Source organism: Centroberyx gerrardi, chromosome 4, assembly GCF_048128805.1.
Source record: "Centroberyx gerrardi isolate f3 chromosome 4, fCenGer3.hap1.cur.20231027, whole genome shotgun sequence".
Lineage (NCBI taxonomy): Eukaryota > Metazoa > Chordata > Actinopteri > Beryciformes > Berycidae > Centroberyx > Centroberyx gerrardi.
Genome location: NC_136000.1, coordinates 1694483 through 1712291, shown reverse-complemented (window position 1 = coordinate 1712291; position 17809 = coordinate 1694483). Strand labels below are relative to the sequence as shown.

Here is a 17809-nt window from a genome sequence, read left to right as displayed (position 1 = left end):
AGAGATACATGCAATATATATCAAATGAAAAAATAATAATGCAAATATGAAAAACTACAGGACGTGAAAATGCTGTCAGCTCTCTGTACTGACAGATCAAACATCTGTACAGAAAGAGATGTGTGTTGTAAAAAACAATTTACCTTATCAAATGTAATAAGGTTACAGCTGGTAACATATAGTATGTAGAGAATGTGCTGATTTGCATACTAGCTGTTCAGCTTATAATAAAACATATGGACCAAAGGTAGAGAAGAAAGACAAGAACAACAACTGAACCTCAAGAGTGTAGGAAGAGGGTTTTTTCTACAAGCAGTCAGTAGAAAAGATGAGATGAGATGAGACAGGAAAAGACAAGATAAGATAAGGTAAGATCAGATCAGATAAGATAAGACAGGTGAGATGGGATAAGATCAGATGAATCTCCACAGCTCCACGGCGCCTCAACCGTTCATTTTCCACCTCACTTTACAAACTCATACATAATGCAGGTGTTGGGTTCCAAAAACAGATGAATTATTGAAAAGCGAGCAACACCTACTGCTGTTTTTGTTGTTATAATTAGCTGTTTGACTCTCTGTTACACTAAGAACCCGACGCTGAAGGTAATCTGACCAGAGAGAGCAGCTGTGGCGCCCCCTGCTGGCCGGGATGGGAACACTGCATCTACATCACTACACCTCCGCCAGTGCAGCTGAACGGGGCGTGGCCGTGGGCGTGGCTTCTCACAAAAAAAGCATATAACATAGAAATGGATTCACGTGACACCATCAGACTTTGTGGCAACATCAACAGACAGAAGATGAAGCAAACTTTCCATTATTGGTCCAATCAGACAACATGGAGGCTCTGGAGAGCTGCTGATTTCTCCAGACCTCGGTCCAGTGGTAGAAGAGCAGCTCTGATGGAAACTGAACAGATAGAGAGCTGATTGGTCAGGTGGTGTTGAGATAATCAGATCAAATGATTAAAAGTGTGTAGAATGTGAACAGGCAGATCTCATGTCCCATTCAGGTCCAGTCGGGAAAATGTGAAACCAGTTGGTGATGAGGCATGGAAGAAATTATTAACTTTTGGTGGAAATCCGACATGTGGAACTGGAATAGAGAATAGAGGGGAATGATCAGAGAAGTGCTGATTTCACGGTTCGCACCTCAGTCCAGACTGCATCTTTGCATCTTGGCACCAAAGATCAGCCAATAGCAGAAGGCCAGTTCAGTACCATATATTTTTCCCCATTAGGTGTCAGGCTTCACCACAAATTAGGGTTTGGGGTTTGGTTCCTCTAGGACAGTGGTTCTCAACGTGGGGCCGGGGAACCACCAGGGGTCCTTGAGGGGGTTCCAGATCCCCAGCAAACTGATGAATTGCTGAATTTCACCATTATTTAATTTACAAGAAGTTAACACAGTTAGAGAATGTAGAAGAATGACTGTTTTGATCATAGTTTCTCTGTTATCTCTCTACCTGCAATACAGACAGTCATGGGATTCTGGACAAAATCATATCTGACAATAAAAATATTTTCAGATTTGGGTCCGAGAGACAAAATCTCATCAAATGGGGGTCTGTGGCTCTAATGTGGACTAAACTAGGGTCCTGGATATGAAAAAGGTTGAGAATCACTGGTTTAGGAGAACAGCAGTTAAAGCCCATTTATTTCATTTCCCCCAATCATTTTGCAATGCATGCTGTATGGAATTAGATTTTTTTAACATTTACTTGTTTTTTGTCATTTTTGAAATACAAACTTTACGGTGTCAAACCTAGCTTGAAATGAACTGCTGTTCTTGTATTTTTATATCAAATCCCATCACTTTAACTTCCTGGAAAATTGGTGAATTGTTATTTTTCGTCATCAATCATTTTTATTATTTCATGGCATTAAAACGGATCAGCAAGACATTCAGTGTTTCTGTAGTGCCGACCCGGCTTTCACCTGCTCACAAAAAACAGATTTTCTACTTGGAAACTCCACACGCTTTTCAGAGGAGGAAGTTTGAATGTTGGCGAAAGGTTTTGCTGCCCAACGATGACCTTTAACCTTCTCAACATGGTGGAAAAATCCAGTTCTTCCAGAAACATTTCAGAAGACTTTCCTACCGGTGACCAACCAGTAAAATGGTTTCTGAGGGTTCGATGTCTTTAAAAGGCCCGTTTGGTTTCCTCTTTGTCTCACTACTTTGCATTTCTTCCCTCTCTCTCTCCCTGTACAAACAAACGAAGCCGAAACCTGACCGCCTTCATTCGGTAAAACGTTTGATCTGACCAAATTAGCGCGATCAATGTAAAGGTATCAAGTGATCGTGCTTAAGCGTTTGACCTTTCCGTCTCGCGAGTCGCAGGTTTTACTTCAGCGGGATCCCAGCGGAGCGTTTCGGTAATAAGTGGATCTGGTGGAACGGCTCCCGGCCTGTTTGGAGGCTTTCAGGCCGGCTGACAGTCAAATTCAATTAAAACACGACGCCAACATCCAGGCAAACACTCCCTACTACTCAGAGACGACGGCTTTCAAAGTCAATTGTGTCCAATCTGAAGAGCCGGCCTTCATGTCCCGTCTCGAGCCTTTTCACGTGCTAAAATAAGAGTCGGCCTTCCAAGTCGACATGAGCAAAGTGAGCGCAGTGAAAGGCAGAGAGAGAGAGAGAGAGAGAGAGAGAAGGAGAGAGAGAGAGAGAGAGAGAGAGAGAGAGCTTCCATCTGACGAGCGGCCGCCTCAGGTCTTGTGTCTGTGTGACACTATGGGGCTCGGACTCCACAAAGGCCCGTCCTTTCTCCACTACAGAATAACACTGAAAGAAAAGAAAAGGGAGAGCGAGGAAGGGAGGGGGGAGGTGGAGGGGTGAGGGGGGGGTGATTTTAGGAAGAAAAAAAAAAAAAAAAAAAGGGGGTCTAGCTGCCTTTTGATTGGCGGCGGAGCAGAAACCGCCCCGCGCAGATGTACGGGCCGGGCGGATTAGGCGGCGGGTGTTTGTGACGTGACACCGGCCCTCCTGCCCCCCGCCGGCCGCGGGGTGGTAAGCTGCTGCCGTGCCAATGGGGCCCGTTGTGCGCCCCGACAATGGTGGAGCAACACCCCCACCCCCCCCCTCTCCCCCCACCCCTTCTCCCCCCCCCCCACGCCCTCCACCCACCTCGCACCCCACCGCAGCAGCAGACAGAGGATGTGATAGGGGAGCTAATGTCACCCCATCTGACCGGCCTGGACGCCCCTTCTGGGTCGGGGCAGCTACAGGGTGGCTGTGCTGTATGGTTGTGTGTGTGTGTGTGTGTGTGTGTGTGTGTGTGTGTGTGTGTGTGTGTGTGTGTGTGTGTGGGGGGGGGGGGGGTGTTAGGCATGGGTTTGGGTGATTTATTTTTGTTTATAATTTCACCTTAGTAAAAAATTTCACCCCATGAGTGGAGGCTTTGTTCAATAAAGACGAATCAAAAGTTGAATATCACGTTAGCCATCGTCTGTTCTTCTTCTTCTTCTTCTTCTTTTACAGCCTCCAGTCACATTCCTGCACCCCCGAGTTTCACTTCGACGTGTGAATATATCACTTCCTGATCCTGAATCATCATCCTAATATCCTGATATGTCGCCCCAAATAGAAGAGATGGAGAGAGGAGAGAGAGGAGGAGAGGGCGGAAAAAAAAAAAAGCGCATATTCTAGCGGTGCATTGTGGCGAGGAATGCCATTGAATTTGGCTGTTTTTTCATGCGCCGGGCTCCTTTGTGTGCAGCCTAAGGAAGTCCATTGTGCGGGCAGACACCCTGAGAAAGAGGGGAGCTGGGAGCCGTTGTCTGCCGCCGCCGCCGCCGCCGCAGCGCTCGGCCCCGAGAAACCCTGAATGAAGCTCCGCCATCGGAAGCAGCCGGCCCGAACCGAGAGACAATGCCACCGGGCGACTTTGAAGACCGGCAACAATTAAAAATGCAGCTTCACTTTATTAATTATGCATTCATCCTTTTGTCTTGTTTTTTTTTTTGTTTTTTTTTTCCTGGTCTTGCGGTGGTGAGAATGGGAGAGTTGTGAGGTTTAAGATTCAACAGGCAGAGAGAGATTACAGTGAAAAAACAAAACATGCAAATGCTTCTGCAAATGCTGCTATTGGAAATTCATTGAGAGAGAAGTGTGTGTGTGTGTGTGTGTGTGTGTGTGTGTGTGTGTGTGTGTGTGTGTGGTTGGGGTCACGAACACTAACAGGAACTAGTCCAATAAAAGAGCTCTGGTATTCACCTTATAAAAACCAAACTGCACTTTAGTAAAAGCAGAATAAAACAGTGTTGAATAAAAACGAAAGCAGATCCCAGAAGCCGCTCAGTTCAGTAAAAGTCTCGCTGCTCGTTTCATCTCGCTGAGTGTGTTGCTAGGAAACTCCGAGTTTCAGCTCGGAGTTGCACTTGCAGACTCTTTCTTTCTTTCTCCTCTCTCCTGCCTGGGTTTCTGCTGGCCGCCGGCTCGGTCAGGTGGCTCTGTTGTGCTCTAAGTAGCGAGCAAACATCTCCTTTTAGGCCGTGTGAAGGTTTATTCACTAAAGCCAACATCCACATTTGTTGCGTTGAATAATCAGTGTGTTTGGGGGAAGTATTACAGTCGAATGTCGCGCTTTTCTACGTACGTCACCTCCAGCGCCACGTCGCCCCCTGCTGGGCGGACGAGTCGCACACACAGATCATTTCTCTTTCAGCGGGAATTTAAAAAATATATTTTGGAGGGAGGTTGCATAATGTTATCATGTTACCAAATCATCAGAAATTGTGTCAGAATTTCAAATGGTTAATGATGGTTTAAAATGGTCTAATGATATTGTGTTGAATTAAAAGTAAAAAAACTGAAAATAGCTCATGAATCCAGACAACTGGAGAAAACGCAAAAGTTGGATTTTTCTACGTTATCCGTCACTCCGCTGACAACACAGCTGTTGTCCACAAGGAGGCGCTGCGTTGCTGCTTCCGAAGAAATTGTAGGAAATTCGCTGTCAGAGGAAACGTAACTTAGTGCGACGGGAGAGAGGCGAGTTCCACTCTTTAGTTTCGCTAGTGGAACCCAATGGAGCCACGATTAGCATCATTGTTTTTTCATCAATGAAAAATGAATGCACAGAGTGAGAACATTGTGTTTATATGGAGCAGTTAAATAGATCTCATGCTGCACAATGGGGAGTTTTCAAAGCCTCTGATAAAACATTAAAGGTCCCATACGGTGTAAAGCAGGACTCCCTCTCCTCTGTGATGATAAAGGAGTTGGATGTGTATCTAAACATGGTGAAAGTGTCAAAACTAAATCCACACAATCCATATTAGAAAAGCGAGCCTCTAAACGAGCCGTTTGGACTTCCGTAACTTTGTGGCGTCACAAAGGTTCGCTCATTATCATTTCTGTAAGAAATAATAGACTAACAAAGTGTTTTTTTCAAAGCGGTCGAGCGGTCGTCATCGTTTATTACCGGAGAGTTTTCCCTACCTGTAGCCGCCGGGCCGCGGCGTCTCACGTTTCGCTCTCGAAACGGTTAGCCAATCGGAACAGAGGGGTCGTTAATATTAATGAGCCTTAAAGACACGGAGACAGAAACGGCCTGTTCTTGGTAAGGCTCAGAGAGATGCTGGAAAATGAACGTGGAGAAATGGATTGAGAGTGTTTTTGGTTCATGACACCACACACACAGCTTTGAATGGACAGAAAGACACAAAATAAAACTCTGGGTGAAGTGAAGAATATGGAGCTTTAAAAAACTACAAAGAACTACAAGCACATTACCTGGCTTTAGGAGTTCAGTCAGAAACTTCCTTTATACGTTCACCAGTCGATGTTTAATTCTTAATTCTTAATTTGAAATGTCTCTACTCAACAATTGTTTTAAATGCGTTAGTTAATCACTAATGTTTTTCCACAATCAGAAAATGAGTGCTGGGTGGAACCGTTGAAGGACGACAGTGACGTCACAGAGGACCCGGGGGGGCGGGGCTTACAGAGCGTATAGGAAACAATGGACTTCTGCCAAACGGTAACGTAATGGAAGAGTCAACTGTGAACGAGTTTCTGCCCACAGAGAACAACAGGATGGAAGAAGAGAGAGGGCAGAAGGGAAAGTAAATCTATCTGTTGCAGAGAGACAGTAAATCAGATTTCTGTGTCGCACGCACACAACGAGCAGCGATCAATATCCTCTAATTAGCTTCAGCAGCTTTGTGCCTCAGGTGGAAGCAATAAACTAATCTGTTTCACACTCAGAAGTGGAGCAGCAGCAGTTTGACTGGCAGACTGCTGCGTCTGATGGCAGAGACAAAACTCTTTTATCTTCTGCTGTTTATGTGAACTTGCTTTTCACTTCTTTGCTGCTTGCAGGAATTGGCCGAGTTGTGACATCATCGCTCTTTCCAACATGGCTGAACACAGTGCAGTCGTACGTGAATGGAAGAAATTTCATACAATAAAGCTGAAAATGAACCACAAGTACAAATTTAAAAGACGTGGATCTTCCTTGATACCTATAGTGCTGCGGTGTTCAGTTTCCTGTGGTGTTTACATTCAGAATCCCCTGAAATAGCTGAAGATTGCTCGCTAGCTAGGCTATCGTTAGCTCGATTGCTAATGTTAGGATGTGATGCATTCATGCAATGAATCGTGGGGTTTCCATTCGTTCTCGGAGGTCAAGTCTCCATCCGATGCTTCCAGGATCTTTATCTGTCATCCGTCCTTTCGTTCTTTGGTTTTGGAATCGTGCTTCAGCTTTTAGATATTACGCAAAACACATCATGGAGGACACAGGAACGATAAAGAACGATATTGAACGATATTGATAAAAAGCCCTGGTTCCTGCAGGTTTTTGTTCCTCTCCGCTGGTGAATGCCACACCTGGTCTGTATCTACCTGACAGCATGTGAGGCTCATAAACCATCAAAACCTGCAGGAACCAGATCGAGGACCAGGATCGAGGCGCTGTATCGAGGCAGTTGAAGTCTGTCTCACAAAGTTTTGTGAGTAAATCTCTGCAGCTCAGCCTCCATGTTTCTGACAGAATCCAGTTCAGACCAGGTTCCTCCTCCAGTAAAGGATTCTGGTCCAACAGCAGGAACTGTTCTGGACATTTCCACCTGTTCCTGTCTCCTGGTTAGCTAACGCTTCAGTTTAGCAGCTGAAACAGTTAGCTTCAGGTTAGCTTCAGGTTTTGCTCACGGTTCAATAAATGAAAACTTGTTGTCATGAGTTGGGAGTTGAACCATCCGCCCCCCGACCTCCGACCTCCGACCTCCACACCCTGACTGTCCACCGCCAAACTACTTCCTGTTTCTCGCCCTCCTCCCGATCCTCTTGTCGATGGGAAAACGTGTTTCTCTCACTTTTTGTGCGCAGAGACCGTTATTTGCATTTTAAGACATCCTGCTCATTTCACCAAATTTCGGGAGAGCAGTAAAATAATTGAATGTTTTAAATGAGAAAGGATCACACTGACTTCAAGTTGCTGCAGTTTTCCCTCGAACAAAAACATATTAAACTCAACATGTCTGATCCTCTGCTGCCGGCTGCAGGGGTCAGAGGTCGCGTGTGTTGCAGTGAAACACCACATATGTTTCAAATACAGCCAGGACTACATGAATGCCTGAATGCAAGCTCATTAGTGCTGTGAGGAACTGTACAAGTGGGAGGTGAGTGTGTGTGTGTGTGTGTGTGTGTGTGTGTGTGTGTGTCAGAGAGAGAGAGAGAGAGAGCAGACCATAGTTAGAGTGAATGGCAGCTCATCTGAAGTGCTTCAACACATTCCTGCCTCTTTATTAAGGTGATCTGTGGCTTGACCTCGTCTGTCCCAAAATAGAAAGTTTTTCCATTGTGTGTGTGTGTGTGTGTGTGTGTGTGTGTGTGTGTGTGTGTGAGTGTGTGTGAGGTAGTGTAGAGTAATACAGAGCATATCGGACCTCTTCTCTCCTAAAAAGGAACTTGTAGTCGAGAGACCACTTAGTGCTCTTATACTCTCGTCTTTAGACTCAGAATACGATGAGTGTGTGTGTGTGTGTGTGTGCATGTGAGTGTACACACATGCATTTGTCTGTCAGTGTGTGTGTGTGTGTGTGTGTGTGTGGATAAAACCAAATAAAACCCGGTGTGGTTTGAAGCCTCCTTTTGACTGAGCGTCCTCCACTGGAGAGGCTGAAGGAGCATTTTGTTCTGCTGGTATGCGGAGAGCCGGACGCCCGAACGGCACAAAGAGCGCGGTAATAACAGTTAATCTTCGGAAAGGTTCAATGGCGACCGGCGGCCCGCGATTCAGACCGGGCCACAATGGCACCAAACATCAAAGTTTGAAAGAATATGGACGGGTTTGGTTCCCATCGCCTAAATCAACAAGAGCCGACAGAAAGTAAATATGCAGAGTAACAGAGTTAACAGCCGAGTCACAGCGCTGCGACACACACCGCTGTCCGCTTCTTCAGTTTACCCTCTAACACACACTCACATTTCTGCTTATAGGCATTTATTACTTTATAACATTTATAACTTTTATAACATTTATAGCCTTTTCTAAAATAATTCTTTTATGTTCTGTACAGCTCTCCCATCTGTTTTACCACCAACAGTGTTTTCTGTTGTTCATTAACTGTTCATTAACTGTGTTCATTAAGTGTTCATTAACCCTTCAGTAACTGTTCATTAACTGTTTATTGACTGTGTTCATTAACTGTTAATTAACTGTGTTCATTAAGTGTTCATTAACCCTTCAGTAACTGTTCATTAACTGTTTATTGACTGTGTTCATTAACTGTTAATTAACTGTGTTCATTAAGTGTTCATTAACCCTTCAGTAACTGTTCATTAACTGTTTATTGACTGTGTTCAGTAACTGTTTATTAGCTGTATTTTCAACTGTTCATTAACTGTGTTCATTACATTAACTGTTCATTAACTATGTTCAGTAACTGTTAATGAACTGTTTGTTAACTGTTCATTAACTATTCATTAACTTTGTTCAGCAACTTCATTAACTGTTAATTAACTGTTCATTGACTATGTTAATTTACTGTTCAGTAACTATGTTCTGTGCACTTAAAGTGACAGATTTTGAAGTATAAGAATAGATAACTCCTACCTGCTTATGTTTTTCATTTAGTAACTTCTCTATTTCCTGCAGGTATTCCTATAGAATACCTTCAGAATAGGTGATATTTCATTTTCATAGAATATTTTCCCTGTTCAGCATGCATGAGCGGAAATCATTCATCATCAAAAGATCAAAATTTCAGACTTTGAAAGGCCATAACTGCGACACCACAGCTCTGACTTTGATGAAACTTGATGACGCGTCTTGTTACTGATCGGCCTCAAATATAAAACAATACAACCAAACCTAAAGTGTGAGCGGTGGACAGAGGGACTGTGAAGCTCATACTGTCCTGTGATGAACAGGGACACAGGATCGACCGCTGACCCGGTGGTGATCGGCACTGAGGATCAATAGCTGGTGTTGGGCTTCAACCCCCCCGCTGCCACGGGAACGTGCAAGAGCAGTGAACCAAATAATAATAGTGTGTGTGTGTGTGTGTGAGTGTGAGTGAGTGAATGTGTGGGTAAAAGACTGAGAAAAGAACAAAATGAATGAGGGGGCAGCCGGGTTCAAACCCCCGACCTGCTGAAGTGTCCTTGAGCAACACTCTGACTCCCTCCACACTGTGAACGTCCATCTTAACAAGTCATCTAGTCTCATATTCAACCATCAAATCTTATTGTTCTTAAACCAAGAGAAACATTCTGCAGTGAGGAGAGATAACTCCACTTGTTTCCAATGCAGCTTCACTTGTTTCAGGAGTTTTCTAGAACAGAGTGTCAGTCTGTTGAAACCAGTCAGAATAAGGCAGATCACTGCACTGCTGTCAGGAAAATGACTCTTGATTCTACTAAATTCTTCAAACAAGTTGATTTGCATTGGAAACAAGAGAAATTATCAAACCCCACTGGCAGATTTCTTCACTTGTTTTAAAAAAATTACAATTTTAGGACTCCTTAAATGACTTGTTAAGTCTAAATGACTTGTGAGTTTTTGCAGTGCAGCTCCAGAGTGCTGTTCTTTAGCTGTGACCCTGACCTCTGACCTCCCTGTGGAGGGGGGGAGGTGGGGGGTAATAGAAGAGCACAGAGAGAGAGAGTGAGGGAGAGAGAGAGAGGGAGAGAGAGAGAGAGAGGGAGAGAGAGAGAGAGAGGGAGAGAGAGAGAGGGAGAGAGAGGGAGAGAGAGAGAGAGGGAGGGAGAGAGAGGGAGAGAGAGACAGAGAGTGAGGGGTGTGTTAAATCACACCCCAGTCTGTACTTTGTGACATGACCTCATTACCTTAATACCTCTATCGGGGAGAGTGTGTGTGAGTGTGTGTGAGTGTGTGTGTGTGTGTGTGTGTGTGTGGGGGGGGGGGTTACTGATCAGTGCCCAGCATCATGTCTATCTGTGTCACATACACACACACAGGGATTATCCTTTAAATCCACATTTACATTTTCGGCATTTATCTGATCTGATCTCCAGGATCTTCACAAGTCTTCCACCCTCGTGACTTTTTCCGCAACACAATAACCCATAATATTAAAGTTGATTTTTTTTTATAGAAAATGTGATGAAATGCCCAAAAAATAAAACTATTTTTACAAATCAATTAAAAATGAAAATTTGAATTGTTTTTAGTCAACCACTATTCAACCACTGCAGTGAGTGAAGGTTCAGCCAAATTCAGGTTCAGGCTCCATCAAGAGGAAACAGACCGGCAGGAGGAGTTTGGTCAGGAGGAGTTTGGGCAGGAGGAGTTTGGGCAGGAGGAGTTGGTCAGGAGGAGTTTGGGCAGGAGGAGTTTGGTCAGGAGGAGTTTGGGCAGGAGGAGTTTGCAGGAGGAGTTTGGGCAGGAGGAGTTTGCAGGAGGAGTTTGGGCAGGAGGAGTTTGGTCAGGAGGAGTTTGGTCAGGAGGAGTTTGCAGGAGGAGTTTGGGCAGGAGGAGTTTGCAGGAGGAGTTTGGTCAGGAGGAGTTTGGTCAGGAGGAGTTTGGGCAGGAGGAGTTTGGTCAGGAGGAGTTTGGTCAGGAGGAGTTTGGGCAGGAGGAGTTTGGTCAGGAGGAGTTTGGTCAGGAGGAGTTTGGTCAGGAGGAGTTTGCAGGAGGAGTTTGGTCAGGAGGAGTTTGGGCAGGAGGAGTTTGGGCAGGAGGAGTTTGGGCAGGAGGAGTTTGGTCAGGAGGAGTTTGGGCAGGAGGAGTTTGGGCAGGAGGAGTTTGGTCAGGAGGAGTTTGGGCAGGAGGAGTTTGGGCAGGAGGAGTTTGGTCAGGAGGAGTTTGGGCAGGAGGAGTTTGGTCAGGAGGAGAACGAGGAGCAGAGGAGATCTGACTGAACTAAAGCTCTGTGGCAGGATGGAGATCTGGAGACCTGTAAGGACAGAGGGATCAGGATGAATTTAGATAAATACAAACTGTAGAGGAGAACCTGCATCAGAGAGCCCAAGACCTGAAGCTGATGATACACAGGCACATTTTTAGGGCAAATTTGGGCCACAATATGCCGGCAATGGGCAACGAGCATAAGCAAGTGGGCAATGGGCAATCGTTTTGCCTTTTGCAATTTGGAGTGAAAATGGATGAAATAAACTGCTGCATCACTGTCATCTTGTAGTTTCCACTGGAGCTAGCTAGCTAGATTAAATGTTCTACAGAAAGAATCACAGCTATTATTTCATAGCTGTGTTTAATATTTAGTAGCAGTTGGACCATTTTGAAAATATTTTGACCTGACTAATTTTCTTGGCTAGATTTCAAACTGCTTCATTCATTTTCAGTGAGAAAATATTTCCAGCCAAATTCGACAGTTCAGTTCCAGCAGGACAGAGACGCTCAGCACACACACACATCAGCACTGGAACGTGAAAGACAACAAGAACGTGAAAGACCCGGCTGAAGTCTGACTTAAATCCCATCGAAAATCAGTGGAATGACTTGAAGATAGATGCTGTTCACAGACGCTCATCCAGCTGGACAGAGATTCAGTTAGAACAGGAGAAAATCCCAAAATCTGGATACAGACAAAGAAGACAAGAAGCTGGAATCACTGCCAAACATGCTTCTATATCTATCTATCTATCTATCTATCTATCTATCTATCTATCTATCTATCTATCTATCTATTTATCTGTCTATCTATCTATCTATCTATCTATCTATCTATCTATCTATCTATCTATCTATCTGTCTATCTATCTATCTATCTATTTATCTATCTATCTATCTATCTATCTATCTATTTATCTGTCTATCTATCTATCTATCTATCTGTCTATCTATCTGTCTATCTATCTATCTATCTATCTATCTATTTATCTGTCTATCTATCTATCTATCTATTTATCTATCTATCTATCTATCTATCTATCTATCTATCTATCTATCTATCTATCTATCTATCTGTCTGTCTGTCTGTCTGTCTGTCTGTCTATTCCATCCATCCATCCATTCACTTACTTTAAGACTTTGGCACTGGTCTTTCCCTAAAACTGACTCTTCCACCAGTATCAGACTGGTCGTACTGGTCAGCTCCCAGTATGACTGTGTGGCACTGTGTGAAGGTGAAGCAGGGTGGAGCTCAGTCCGCTCTCTCCGGATGAAATAAAGGTTAAACACGTCAACAATAATAACAGAAGCTCTTATCTGATGTCCTGAAAAACGCCTGAGAACTTTCCCTCGGGGGATTCCTTGTTGTCCGTCCGTTTCAAAGCCGGCTGTTTTTCCCATGTAACTCTATCTGAGGGTGGAACCTGGACGTGAAAAGTCTGTTTACCGCAGCTTTATCTGCGTCTGTGAAGGGAACCTGGTTTTCACCTCAGGAGGATTTCTCCCCGTGCTTCGGTTCCTCTGTGAGAGCGACGATAGCATCGACAGAGAGATGAGAGAGATTGATTAGTGCTGTAGGTGTGGGACGGCAGGCTGAGCTGCAGAGCGTCCCGTAACGCCTCACACACACTTCACCTTCGCTCGTTCCGTCGGCCTCGCCGGAAAAAAACAATGGAGGACCGACGGAGTATAAACTCAACGCCCCCGTGTGGACACAACGGAGTGGCGGATGCTTTGAAAAATTTCAAACTTTGTGTTTGTGCAGCGGACCGTCAGAACCAAGCGGCCAAAACCTCGGGTGAATTTTGAAGACAAGGAAGTGGCGGCAATTCCTCTAACGTCCGCTAGAGTCCGGCTCCAGAAAGACTCCAAACCTTGCCTGGGTCCAGACCTTTGACTCCGCCCTCTCCACCAGTTGACTGCTTCTGGTCCGGCATCGTGACATGAAACAGCGGTTTCTCTCGGTTGAAAAATGATCGGTCCAATGAGCGCCGGGGGGGACTAACGATTAGCCAATCAGCGCCACGGGCGGGACTAACGCCGTTGTCAAGCTGTTGTCAAGCTGTGCGCCGAAACCAAGGAGGAGTAATAACAACAATGGCGACCGCTGTAGACAAGATAGACGCCGCTATCGAGGCTGTTCTAAATCCATTAAAAGTACCAGTTACTTTGAAATCCGAAATACTTTGTTTTTACTTCGCTCCGTGTTGTCAAAGATGCTCTATACTTTCTGAACTGTCTCTGGTGTTGTCATGGCTACGCATCAGCGTCGACTTAAAATGACGTTAGATTCAGGCAGATACGTCGGTCTCTAGTGATTGGTTAGGGAAAATCGAATCCCCCTCCCACACGGAAATCGGTTAGAGTGGAGGCAACGTCAGACTGAAGATGGAAATGGAGAGTAACGAGTTGACAATTCTGTCTGATATCAGGCAACTCCAAACCTCCAACTCCAGGAAGTCAACGGACCACAACCAACTTCTGATAAAAATATAAAATCAATACATTTTCTCCACAAGAGGTTTTGGTCTCAGCAGCTAATTTCACTTCTTCTAATGTGTGTCCTTATGGAGATTTTCAAAATAATTGTGTCATTAACGGGATATAACGGTTGTAACCTAACAGGGTTGTTTTCCTAGTGATTGACAGGTCGTCTGTCCAGTGATTGACAGGTCGTCTGTCCAGTGATTGACAGGTCGGCGATTACAGACCAATAGCAGGCGGAGCTGCGGCTCTGTGTCGACCCTCAGCCTCTCTCTGGCTGCTCCGCCTCCAAAAAATGTCAACATGGCGGCGATCGTAAACCAGATCTTTAGGCTTCAAAACCCTTCAGAAACCTGTGGTGACATCACTCAGTACTGCATCTGTTTACAGTCTGTGGTCAGAATCTGTCGTTTTCTAGTAAACATTGTATGTTTTGAATAAATACATCTTGTTTAATACATATTTTATTATTTTGGCTTTTTTCTTATTGTGATGATTGTTGTCGATGAATGTATATTCTCCCTCCTTTTCTTGGTGCTAGTTTTGGTCTAAATAACCAGACTTTACAAGATGGACTGCGTATTATTTAGGGAAAGCTGATCTTCAATACAATCACAGAAATATTAATAGATTATATAGTATTGATTAAAGCAACGCTCTCTTATTTGCAACGAGAAATGGTCAGAGGATATTTGGTATAAACCCAAACTTAGATCATTCAGTCTCATTAAAGGTAACTGCTATGCCAAACCCCTTACTTGGGGTCAAAGGTCAGTTTCTCCTCCCCTGGCACTTGAAACGGTCAGAAGAGGAGAGGAAGAGGAGAGGAAGAAGAGGAGAGGAAGCACTTGTTATGTAAGATGGATCAGGTGGAGAATAAATTCCATTTTGAGTGAGGCTTTTTGCCGTTAATGTTCAGTTTGCTCATTTCTTATCTGAAGCATGAAATAGAAAGAAAGGTGTTCTGCATGTTGAATGATGGGAATGAGACGTAGAGGTGGAACTTTTGTTCCAGCAGACGACTGAATTTAAATTCTGTTTTCTGAATTTGTATGGAATGATTGAATTTATTGAAGTTGAAACTGATTATAGAAATCAAACTCATGATGCTCTTACCAAGTCTTTATCCTATTAAAACCATATTGCATTGAAAAGTCCTAGATATTTAGTTTTCTTTAAGATATTAAATTGATACTGGACTCTTGATTTGTTCTGACTTGACTTGCTGTTCTACATTTAGACTTGAGACTTGACATTAATGACTTGGACTTGACTTGGACTTGACTTGGTGATCTACATTTAGACTTGAGACTTGTGCCTCAAGACTTGAGACGGACTTGGGAGTCGAGCAAAGTTGACTTGGTCACACCTCTGATGAGACGTGTGAGAGGCATCATTTAGCCCAAATCCAAACAGCATCATCCAGTATATTGCGTGACAACATGGTGTCACATCATCGCCCAAAGTTTCATCAAAATCCAATCAGTGGCGTCAGAGACACTGCGTGTGGCGGAGAGACGGATGAACGGACAGATCCATAATCCCTCCCCCGATTTCATTGTGGGGACAAAATCAATCATCAATCAATCATACAGTTATACAACTGGGAATGATATACCGTTGGCTGCTGAGAGCTTCCCAGTACAGCCCAGTCTCTTACTGGTGGCCGGTGAGCAGGAGGGGTTCAGCGTCCTGCTGACCGGCAGCTGGAGAGCCTGAGGGACGGGACAGTGAGTCACTTCTCCAGCTGGGATTCAAACCGGCGACTCTCCTCTCACAGGCTGGAACCTGCTGACTGATCGATCTGCTGATGTTTTCCTCTGATCAATACTCTCTGCTCGCTCTGAACTCTGAAATAGTTTTCTTACTTTTCGCAGCAGCGGCAGCATCATTTGTCTGAGGAATGTTTTCTGTCCAGACTCCTCTCTGCTGCGTTCAGACGGCTGGGCAGCGTGAAAAATGTCCCTATTGAACGAGTCATTAGAATGAATAGGAGAAAGAGAAGAAAATCTATTGCGGAGATCTAGCTCATTAGTTTCCCTCCGGAGATCATTTCAGGTCACAGACTCGTGTTGGAGGGCAGAAATCTCTCTCTCCTCACTGTAGTTTGAAGGAAAGTCATGTTGAACTGTCCTAACCTTTAAAGCAGCTACAGCAGCCTGGAAACCCCTGAATGGTCGCTCTGTGGGAGTACGACTAATTTTATTAGCCCCCCTGGAAACACGCAACCTAACAAGTGAAAAGCAGTTTCTGCATAAATTAAGGATAATCCAGAGTAAATTATGCAAATGTATTCGCTCAGATAAAGGAGGGGGCGGCAGGGTAGTTTGTTTTGAAGTTGAAAATCTGAGGCAGTGGTGGAAACTGAGCTGAAGGAAACTTTGCTTAAACTTTTCGGGGGCTTGAACTCTGAGGAAGTCATTGTTGGATAAGAAGAACGAAGCTGTGAGGAAGACGAGGTGTCAATCAAATCCAAGAGCAAACTAAATCACAGGACAGAAATATAAAAGGTTCATTTAGTATTAAAATCGTATTGTTCTGAAAACGAGTGGAGAAATCTGCAGATGAGATGAGATCATCTCACTGGTTTCTGATGCAGATTCACCTGTCTAGAGACAAGTGTTGTGAAATAAGACTTTTCCCTCCATCAGTATCAAGATAATTCAGCTTGATTTAAAAAAATTCTTTAAAGATTGTTTCACAAGAATAATAAGATTTTAAAGGAAAACTCCCTCTGATCCTCTTCACTGTCAGATCTCTTCAGTCTGTGATGTTCAACACACTCAGGCGTTATTTAGTGATGAAATCTATAATTTACTTTTTTTGGTGAACCCACTTTCCCTCTACCTGCCTCGTCTACTTCTACTGCAGTTAGTGATTTACTACGTTTCCCAGAATGCCTTTCAACAACCTCCAGAGAAGGGGCGTGAACTTGTTGATAGTGATAATGATAGTGAGCATAGTGAGAGCAAGTCATTGAGAGTTTTTCCAGTCTAGTAAAAGTGAGAGTCTCTCCTTCCTCAAACCCCAACCTGTCTCTCTGCTGCAGTGCATTCTGGTCTCTCTCCTGCTCCTGCAGTGCATTCTGGTCTCTCTCCTGCTCCTGCAGTGCATTCTGGTCTCTCTCCTGCTCCTGTGGTGGAGAAACTGGTCTCTCTCCTCTTCTACGATGGATTTCTCCCTGTATGATTGTTGAACGTCTCTCGGTGCAAAATGGCGGCTCTAGAAAGAAGCCCTCGCTCTTTGATTCTGAGGGACTGACACCAAAACCTGACGTTTACCGCTGATGTTTTACATCCTGAAACATTTTCTCATATCAAACTCCACTGTAGCTGCTGGAAACATCTGGAGGTGACGTCACCTCGTCTACGATTGGCCGGTTATCCACCAAGAAGAAAAACACAACAAACTACTGGATGGAGCCAGAGATGAAAAGAACATCAACAGCTGATTTTAACAGTTAAATTGTTTTATGGGGATTTCTCCTTTAAGACTCAATACTAGATTTGTTGAATTTTGTTTGCAGTGTCAAACAACTTTCAGAATCAGAATCACTTTATTCACAAAGCACAGTGAACAGACAGGAATTGGCCTTGGTGACATTGATACATGATATTGACAATTTCCACACAGCACTGACATACAACAGAATATACAGATCACTCCACATAAACATATTCAGCAACACTAAACACTGTGGCAGCAGGCAGGCGGTGTTACCTAGCTGCTTCATGCTTTTTCATTTGTGTAAAGAGTCTGATGTGAAGTCAGTAAACAGCAGAGAGTTCGACTCTCAGTCTGCAGGTTTATGGTGATTTCAGCAGAAACCTGATCCTGAGGGTTTGTCTGGTATCTGAGCGCTGCAGCTCCGATCAGACGAGCTTCACCTGCAGCTCAGACGAGCTTCACCTGCAGCTTCACCTGCAGCTCTGATCAGACGAGCTTCACCTGCAGCTTCACCTGCAGCTTCACCTGCAGCTCTGCTCTCAGTTCAGTC

The 17809-nt window shown here is 44.3% G+C and overlaps 1 long non-coding RNA gene across 1 annotated transcript in view; it reads right to left on the bottom strand.

Annotated features, from left to right (window-relative positions):
• Positions 1-17190, bottom strand: part of LOC139919289 (uncharacterized) — an 85620-nt gene extending 68430 nt beyond the window's left edge. The window contains exon 1 of the long non-coding RNA XR_011784992.2: positions 17156-17190. This is a non-coding gene — a long non-coding RNA (uncharacterized LOC139919289). The remainder of the gene's footprint in view (positions 1-17155) is intronic.
• Between the last annotated feature and the right edge of the window lie 619 nt (positions 17191-17809).